This window comes from Ascaphus truei, chromosome 4 (assembly GCF_040206685.1).
Source record: "Ascaphus truei isolate aAscTru1 chromosome 4, aAscTru1.hap1, whole genome shotgun sequence".
Lineage (NCBI taxonomy): Eukaryota > Metazoa > Chordata > Amphibia > Anura > Ascaphidae > Ascaphus > Ascaphus truei.
Window position 1 is genome coordinate 118905064 of NC_134486.1, and position 10676 is coordinate 118915739.

Consider the following 10676-nt stretch of genomic DNA (forward strand, 5'->3'; position numbering starts at 1 on the left):
GAGACATTAAAATTAATACCTTCATCAATTGTAATTCCAGTTACATTGTTTATATGTTGAATTGTGGTTGTGGCAGACACTACATTGGCCACACGATTAGACATTTAAAACGTCAAATTATGGAACACGTTAGGGCCATTAAAAAACAAACTGTTTTACATCCGATTTCTAGGCACTTTACACAGTGTCCCATGGGCGGGATCCAGAACTTCTCTTTTTCGGCTGTTGAGCATGTTTCACTCCCTATACGGGGGGGTGATAGGTTAAACATGCTCAACAGACGTGAGATGTTCTGGATCTACAGTATCGATTCTTTATATCCGGCTGGAATTAATCAAAATTGGGAACTTATAAATTTTTTATAGATGTGGATTATAGTATTATTATTCTATGTTTATTTTTATAGCTATGTATAATCATTTGATTTTTTTCGTTACATTATGATTGATTTTTGGTACATCTATGTCTTATATATATATATATATATATATATATATATATATTTTTTCTCATTTTCTTTGTTTGAGTCACTTTATCTTCATTTATCATATTTCACAATTTTTTACTTTAGATTTTTTATATATTCTTTTATGTTTATATATCACTTTTTGGCTATTTAATAGATACTATTCATATGTTATATATAGATGTTTTTTAGGTGGATATCAATTTTATTATTTTTCTGATGTCCATGTATATATATACATATTATTTATTTATTATATATATTTCTTTCACACATTTTCTTTATATATTTAGTCTTAGGAATATCTATTGGGTAACTTAAAGAGTTTTTTTCATTTTTATTTAATAAGATTATCATTACTATCTGTTATTTCATTAATGTTTTCAAAAAGGGTCACCATGGTTAATGTTTGTTCCGTTTTTAGATTTTATTTATACCATTCTAATGTTGTTGTTTTTTTCTTGTTTTAAATCATATTTCTTTATTTATATTTTTTATTTTTTATATTTTTGCTGTAATATGTTGTTTTTTATTTAGGTAATGTCATATTAGCTTTGATTTGCTTTTTCTATATGCTGTCAGTGATTCCCTTACTTTGCTTCCCAATGCGGAGGTGTTTTTGCCCTTTTGGGCTTCCGTAGCTCACTATCCAGTCTCTCACCATCTGACGTCATGGATGGATTTTGGCGCGAAATTACTTCCGCATTGGGGTTGCTATTTAAGGTAGGCACTTTGAAACGGAAGATACCCTTTGATAAAGTGCCACTTAGGCATGAAACGCGTTAGGGGAGTCTTTTTTCTTTTTGTTCCTTTCTTAGCTTTGGCTATTATGCATCTTCATTAAAGCATTTTTACTTTTTTCAACATTGCCTCCAGCCCTTCTTTTGCAGTGCGCTATCACTTTTTGTTTGTTCCTGTTGCTGCCTATTGGATCGACGCACGCTACTTTGGGGATTGCTGGAGACCTTCAAGGAGTTCATATGTGAGTTTATACTCATTTTCCTTGCCCTTTACTGTTATTATTGTGTTTGTGGGGATTTTGTAGTGCTCCAGCCTTTAGATCCAGGGGTATCTGACTTGGTTCATAGGGTTAGTTTACTCATATGTGGGCTTGCTTCTGTTTTCCTACTGCACCGACACACTTTATTCGAGCAAATACCCAGTATGTACCTGGCAGATACCTGGAATGCGCCGCTCCTCACCTCTGACAAGCTCCGTTGCGTTTGCCTTCCCAGCCTGGGTTCATGCCTGGCTGACGGGCGGCTGATCTGTTAAATTATAATGATTAGGATTTAATAGGCTGCAATGCTTCGCGTGTCTACCAGATGGCATAAATTCATGAATTGTAATGCAGTATATATATATATACTGTGCAGTATTGCAGCCAGCGGGAATAAAATGCTTCAATCCCTGCCTGGAAAATAACCCAATGCACTCGGGCAGAAAACAGTCACAAACCTCAATACACCCGGGTATACCCGAATTCGTGGGACTAGCCGAGCTCGAATAAAGTGTGTCACCAGTGTAGTTCAGGTTGTTCCCCATTTATATTATTGGGTCTATTTATCAGGCTTTATTGAGAGCAATATTTTTTCCACATACACAATATATGGGAGTTATGGTCATTACAAATCCTGGCTATCAGCTATATTGCTGCCATCATTTTGGTCTTTAGAAGCACCCATATTGAGATTTACTTCTCTTCTTTTGATGGACATTATTCTGTTTTGGGTAGCTCATACCACAATTATATGATGGATTCAAACTGAAGATATTCATTTTCCTGCTGAAGAGTTCATTGTTCATATATCTTTATTTGACTTATTTTGGGCTGGAGAGGCATTTTTTTATTCACTTATTATTTTTTCCATATTTTTGGATGTTATTATTATTATTTTTTTCCAATATCCATGGACTGACCCACTTTGCTTATATTGCTTTCTAATATGGAGGAGATTAATGAAGATGATGTGGAGGAAGTGACAGTTAAGACTTTTACATATAATTCTTGTGACAATTCTATACGCCATAGACGGCGGAACGTGTTTTTGATGACAGTGGGGAACTCACATGTGAGGAACCCTCGGATCTGGGTACACACTTTTTCAGATTGGAGAGATTACTTGTTCAAAGATTACGATTATGGTGGGATGTCACAACCCTGGAAAATTATACAAAGGTTAATCGGATACTAAGAGGGTTGAGAATCAAGAAATCTCCCACGTTTGGATTTAATAATATTGACTTTGAGAAGTTATGGATCCAGACCTTAGATGAATGTTCCTTTAAACTCATAGACATTATTATACAGCAGAAAACCAAAGAAATCAATGTATTAACGAAAGACATTGAATCATTACAAACCAGGCTTAAAGCCTTTGAGGAAATTGAGTTTTTTGAGAATAATAACCAGATTTTGTTCAAGAATCTGGAACATGAGGAAAAGGAAATTATCTTTAAGAAACAAACAAAATTTGAACGTGATAAGCAAGATTATTTAAAGAAACAGATATATATCTGGCAGAAAAAACCTATGCCCAATGCTAACAAGGGTTGATCATTTAGATCCTTTTCCAACTCTAAAGAAACAGATAAATCTCAAAAAAATCCGAAAAAATCCATTTTGAAGAACAGAACATCAGAGGCATCAAGTTTTGAATCTGATGCCTCTGATGGTGAAGGTCGAAATATCTCAGTTGCATTTGATCAGATCATGGACACTTGGAGATCCAGTAGCCATTCAAGAGATGATCCCAGGGATCAACTCACTTCAAATGTTTCAGGACAGTAAGTTAATTGGCATCAATCCCAAAGAGATTATTATATAAAAAACTGGTCAGGAAAAGGACGCGGAGATCGAGGAAGAAGCGGGGGGGGGGCGAGAGGAGCAATGAAAAGGAAAAAATATTTCTAGATGCTTGTAACAACAATGTCATTAATATTTCTGATAAGATTTTGACACCTGCTCAATGTCCCTCCTGAATAAGGGGTTGAATTTTGCACCATCTGATAATTTCAAACTCTTTAATACTGTTATTGATCTCCAATGTTTTGTTCGAAAAGTTTGTTTGAAATTTTTTTTGCTGTTAAGTCTGATGTGAGTCCGCTTACCCTTGCCTCGTCAGCACCCATTGGAGCTGGCGGGGACTTGGGTACTGACTAACACCATACTTTACTTACCTTTAGAGAACACTGCACCATATCTGATATGGAAGGTTTATTGTCTGAACAAAATGATGATTTACACATTGATGAAGATCCCTTGTGCACTGTTATTATAGCTTTTGATCCTACCTATCTGTGTTCATTTACCTGTGGCTAATCCTAGCACTCTATTTTAACTGTGCAAGGGATGCACTCTAACTATTCTGGCAGGTAGAGTAACTATCTTTACAAACCATAGGTAGTACACCTGGTGCAATATACACACTGTCCTGTGCTATTGTAATTGTACCCCCCTGGAAACTCTACCACTGGTCAGACAGGAATTCTGGATCAGTCATACTAAGACTGTGTCCTAATCCAGACCATATAGAGTGCAAACCCAGAGACACTGTACCTAATCTACCGAGTGTTTCATCACATAGATTAGCTCTATATACTACCGGTCAGCCACTTAATTGTGGCAGGGATCCACTTATACTACTAGTGGCATTACTTACATACACTTAGTGGCTACCTCTACTGACCTCAGATTTTGGGTAGGCTCTATATATAGCTATTACTGCCATGGTCATTGTACCAGTACTACCCTCCTTCCAGTGAGGATAGGACATTGGCAACCTTCATTGCTGCATTTGATCTGGTTTTAATAATTTACTGTTATATTGGCTTATATAGAATCATTACACTTTGATTCTACAGTGTTCTATTTTATTTCATTTGAGTTATGACTCCCAATAAAGTGTTTTAATTCATTCACTTCTCATCCACACACACACATTTATCCACCTGTGTACCTGTGATCTAGAGTGTATGAGTGCTCTCCTTGGGGTTCTGTTTCTCGTTGTTACCTACCTATGTTTACCCCTGATTGCAGCACCGCCACTCCTACACCTATATAGCAGTAGCGAGGGTTCCCCCTTCCCCAGCCCCTATCCCTTCCCTTCAGTTCGGAATATCACTAAATCCAAGGTTCCAGGCAAGGTCAGGCAGCAAGGTAAAGGCAGACAGGCACAAAGTAGCGAGGTTCACGTCACACACAGAAGTTATGCACGGCGAGGTATGAGAGTGCAGAGAGCATATTCAAAGGGCCTCCCACCAATGGGAGGTATCCAGGAAGTAGAACTGCTGTTTCTGATAGGCTGATGGATCTCGCAGATGCTTCCTACTAGAACGGCCGATTGAGACCGCATCAGACAGTGCGCGCAACCTGCGCATCAAGCTGGTGACCCGGTTGCGCGCCGTTAGTGCGCGCCACAAAACCCGCGCCAGTACGGGGGTGGAGACTGGAGGTGGGACCCCCGGGGACAGTGGAGGAGCGCGGAGTATAGTTGCGCCGTGTAGCTCTGACATCAGGACGGGGGCGGGGATGAGAGGCAGAGACCGCAGACCGCCGGGGAGACAGCGCACCGTGCATGCATTGTGTGTCAATGCCAGAGGATCAGGAGCGGATCCTGAGATAGCAGGCCTTGCCCACACAGGTCCTACCCTGAGTATGAGGAAAAGATCTGAAGCGCAAAAATCCTCACAGGGTATAGGAGAAAGAGAAGACATAAAATAGAGTTAAGTCCTTGAAAATGTACACAACTCCAACTGACAAGTGATACCGTTTTGGTTGACTCCTCACGGACACAGAGTACCTCTGTCTGATCTGTGCACACTGAGAGTAGGTTGACTTGACATCACTGAAAATCTCCATCGCTGTGTATCTTCCTCCCAGGAACACAGATCAAATTTTTTTTTTTAATTAGTTTCAGCCTTGGGGGACCCTTGCTTCTGAGTTAGAGGCCCTGGTATGGGGTGCCAGTATCTCCACCATGTTTAAATTCTCTGGCATCATGGCCCACGTGACATTTAAAACAATGCAGAGAGATATCGGCACCCCATACCGGGGCCTGTAACTTGGAAAGCAGGGGGTCCAAATGCTGAAAATAATGCGGTTCAGCTCTGCAGACCCCCTGATTCAATACTGCGTTCACCAAACTAAAGCAGCTTCATTGAAGATGTTAAACCAGAGTACCTGATTTATTGGGGGTAGATAGGGTGGTAGTTGCTTCAGGGTTGATAGTTTGGCCTACCAGGAAGGTTCCGGGAGGGGTAACCCCTTCATTACCTTAGCGGCAGTAATCGCTATGGTAATGAAGGGGTTAACCCTTTCCACTACCCATCTGAGAGGCTTAACTACCCAACCCGGGGCAACTACCACCTTCACCCACCCCTTGTACCCACAATAAACATTAAAATACAACAACGAAAACTAGCCCATGCATCCATTGATTGCCACTGTGGTTACCTATGCCCTCCATGGGAGCAAAGATAACCCCAATGGCAATGAATTGGCACCATACCCACTGCCTCTAGCCTCAAAACCCACTCCCCCCAACTCATACAGTACAAAAATGGCCCAAATTCTTATTATCCAGATCTGGATAATTGCGCATTTGAATAGCGAGGGGTGATCTGGCACACAATCTATAAAACACAATGAATGTCACCTGCCAGTGCCCACGGACCAAGGGGGGTCATCCTACCTGATCCCCAAATGGTATCATAGGTAAAGAGAATAGTCCAGACACACGGTCTTATCCAAAAGTAGAAACTTTAATCCAGCATAAATCCAACTTTTCGACTGCGCACAAGCAGTCTTTACCTTGACAAAGACTGCTTGTGCGCAGTCGAAATGTTGGATTTATGCTGGATTAAAGTTTGTACTTTTGGATAAGACCATGTGCCTGGACTATTCTATTTACCTATAATAGCGCATTTGCCCATTAAAGGAAGAGAGGGAAGGATGTGCTACCTGATTGGCTGATTTCCCTCCCTTTAAGGTGACGTTACATCATTTAAAAAAATGGAAGCAATCACATGGTACATCCACCATTCAGTTTGGGGGTATACCATTTGTCCGTCAAATATGATGTCACTGCCCTAAAGATCTGTCACATCTCATTTGATCCCAAGATGCCAGCGGATCAACATCTCCTGGACCTGTTGGAGAAGAAAGAAGAAAAGGGTGAAGATAAGAAGAAAAGAAAGGAAAGAAGAAAGAACTACTCACCGGAGCCTCCTCTGCTATCAACTGAAGTTCATGGACTTCTTCGCATCATGCTGATGAGGATCATTGCTTCATGGGGCAAGAGTTGTGCAGCTGTTGGATGAGTGACAGGGGTGGAGGTGGGACATGGTCTGTGTGCGGCCCAATCCTGGGTGCAGACCTTGTTCACTCCCCCTCTGTACTAGGGAAGAGGCAGCCTAAATTTGGTTAGTTGAGCTCTGACTCTGAGAAGTGACGGTGTCTCGTCCTGTGGGGCGGGACTGTATGATCAGTCCCATGAGGGGACTGTGATTCAGCAAAAGAGGAGAGATATTGCCTCAATCCTACCATCTGACCCAGGGACCATCCAGAGGACTGGGACCTGAGAAAGCAGTATTCACTGTAGTAAAATGCTGTATGCAGTGGATGCTAAATAAAGACACTCCTGTTTCAATATACTCCTGCCTTGAGTCTGCAGTCAATCAGGGGGAGTATGGACTGGTTCTACTGTAGAGACTGCCTTCAGCAATCCTGGAACCTGCGGTGGATGAAGGCGCTAGCACCCAGAGACCAAACCAAGCATCTACCTCAAAAGCCTGTCCTGTTTCCCCAACATCATCGGTGGAACCTCAGCACTCCTGCAAGCAAACAGGCACAGCGCACCATAACACACTCAGTAGCAGTCAAATCTCCAGTAAGCAGTGCTACATTTGGAGGTGCAGCTGAGATGCTGGAAGGACAGGCTTTCAATGCAGCACAGCAGCATAGTGCAGGAGAAAGGGAGGGGGCCGCTCCCTGAGCCTACACCAGGGAGGTGGTTGCCTTAAACCCTTATTAAGAGACTAACGCTGGGGACAGGTCACTGAGGCTACATCAGTGACCCTGTGCACCCATTCATCCTGTAGGTTGATGGACAAAGGGATGGGGCCGCTCCCTGAGGCTACTCCAGGGAGGGGGTTGCCTAAAACACTGTATACAAAACCATTGGGGACAGGGCCTCTGAGGCGACACCAGAGACCACTGTGTACCCTTTCCATCACAATGATGAAGCAAGGGAGGGACTGTTCTCTGAGGATACTCCAGGGAGGGGGTTGTCTAAAACCCCTTGTTAAAGAAACCATCGGGGGAAGGGCCTCTTTTGCGACACCAGGGACCCCTACACTATCTGCAAAGCTGGGGGGGACAGGACCTTGAGGTGTTGCCAAGGAGATTATTGCATACCCCAAACTACCTGACGGAGGGGCAGTGTTACGATGCCTGGAAAACACCCCTGCGGCGTGTTCCCTCCTTACCTGTTAAGCTTCTGATCGCCACCCTCTAACTGCAAGTAAGGTTTATCTGATGTCTGTCTGTGTCCTGAAGTCTTCCCTGCTCCTGCAGAGGCCGTGCCTCTGTTCCGCCCCTGCCTTGTCTTCTCTACAGGAAGTGACTTCTAGCATACTGAAGCAAATGACGCCATCTTGCTTTCAGTCAAATCCTGCCCTCTTCCACCTAACAGGAAGTAAGCCTCACTCTGACTCTCATTGGTGTCAGCTGCCACTGCCCTTAAAATAGCACTCAGTGGCTACCTGTCAGGGTTCCTGCAAATACTACCATCACATGCTGTTCCTGCCTGGATTTCCTTGGGACCTTTACTCACCTGCTTTGTATTCCCGGAAGGCTGGGACAGTCACTCATTCTACTACTGAGGTTAGTTTACAGTGCGGGTAGTGTAGGACCTGCTGAATAGGGTTTACCTTGACATGGTAGCAGGCTTACAATACTTTGGCCAAAGCATTTAACTAAAGAACCCTTACTTTATATTTAGTTTTGCTGCACGCTACAGTTATTGGCACTATGCCTTTAAGGACGCTGGACGTCCTCCAGGATGCACTCCACTATTGTGACCTCATGCTTTGGAATCTATTCACCCTTACTCCTCACCAGTGGCTCACATCACACACCTGCGTTGGTGTCCAAGAGCGTGCGCATCTCCGCTCTGCTGCCAGAGCATGCGCACACATGCAGCTGGCCTAGCCGTGCCACTGAGCTTGGCTCCGCCCCTCCGGGCACGTTGCGCATTCTCCTGCGCACGGCGCGCTCGCGTGAGTATGTGCACCACTTGCCAGCTGCGCGGCAACTATCCCTTATCTCGAGTCTCCTGCGGCTTCTCCCCACCTCGCTATCGGGTCCCTTCCCCGGCTTGTGTGTAGGAGCACAAGCGTCACAGGCAGTTCCCTCAGGCGCCTCCAAGGAAACTGCTGCCTTAACCATTGTTGCTAAAGGGAGGTGGGGGCAGCCTCCTCAGGGTTAAACTACCCCTCTGCCCACCAGTGGTCTAGCAGGTCCCCATTAATTAACAGGAACCTAGGGCCTCATGCAGTAAGCCCCGATAAGGCGTTTTTCGCCATTTTTTGCCTTCCAGATTCAGTAAGCGCCGATAAGTGGGAATTATCGGCAACTTTTCCTCCGAAAAAAAAATTATCGGCATCCGGCTGCCGATAAGCCACTTATCGGCACTTTTTTAACCCGGCTGAATTCAGGTAGCCACGATCAGCTTTTCGGTGCTGATCGGCACCCCAGATTGGAGAGTTTATCGGGAATCCAGCCCGCCAACTAAAGTTGGCAACTTGGTGGAGGAGAAGCATCGGCAAGGGCGACACTTAGAAAAAATCAGCCCTTTTTCCTGCCTGTGATTGATGCCGCGGGTCTCCGGAGCTGATACCCGCACCGGAGCCCCCGACATGCGTCCGAGATAGGAAAAAGGCATTTAAAGGCCACTTCATTACCTTAGCGGCTAACTGCTAAGGCAATGAAGGGGTTAACCCACCGTGCCAGCTTTATTGTGGGTAGCGGGGGTGGGTGAAGGGGGTATTTGGCCCTGGGTGTGAGTTTAGGTTTTGCGGGGGGGTTGCGGGTGCACTTAACCCCTTCACGACCGTAGCAGTTAATACCGCTATGGTCATGAAGGGGTTAAGCCCTCCCGCTACCCCCCGCAAGGCCAAAACAAACACCGTTGGGGCTAATACCCCCTTCACCCACCCCCGCTACCCACAATAAAAAATAATCACACACAGCAGCCCCACACGAAATAAATAAATAAATCTAAATAAATAAATAAATATATCTATATAAATAAATATAAAAAAAAAATATATATATATATATATATATATATTACCCAACAACCCCTTACATACACATATATGCAGATCAATGATACTATAGGCCGGCGGGGGCCCTCGGGTGTTACCCGCAGGCCTACAGTACCAATTATGTGCCCCCCCAAATGAATGTCTAAACAGATACATACTTGTAAAGAAATAACCCCCCCCTTAACACATACAATATAGTAATGGCCACAATTACTATTATCCACAAAGGGATAATATGGAATGTGCCCATTTTAAATACATAAACACCAATCAATACATTAAATACATATAGCACTTACCACCCATGTCCGGCTGCCACGATGAAGGCCATCCTCCTCTTCATCCTGCCCATGGTCCCCTCCGCTGCTGCAAAACAGACACAAGAATGAAAACATCCAAAGTAATGTCCCCCAACCCCTTAATCACCATAGCGGTTATTAACCGCTACAGTCATTAAGGGGTTAACCCACCCTCACCCACCACTCGGGATGCCTACATACCCTCCCACACTAACCCCCACCCCGTGCGGCCTAACCCCCCTCACCCACTACCCACAAGGGAGGCCTACCCACATACCGTTGGGGAACCCCCCCCCCCACCCCCAGTACCCACAATAAAAACAATACAGTGACCCAGAATAAACATCATAATATTTAATAAATACATTACCCACCCCCCGTGCCCCCCCATAAATACAAGATTTATCCTTTTACAAACAGGGTTCATAACGCAGCCCCACGCAAGTCCCCGGTGGGCTGGCGGGGCACCTGACAGACCTACAGGGAACCAGCAGCCCTTTTCAAACAGGTTCTGGAGGCCTGCTGGTGGGTCCCGCCAGCACCATGGCCCCCAGGTGGTCTCCTTGGTCACCGTGGGCCAC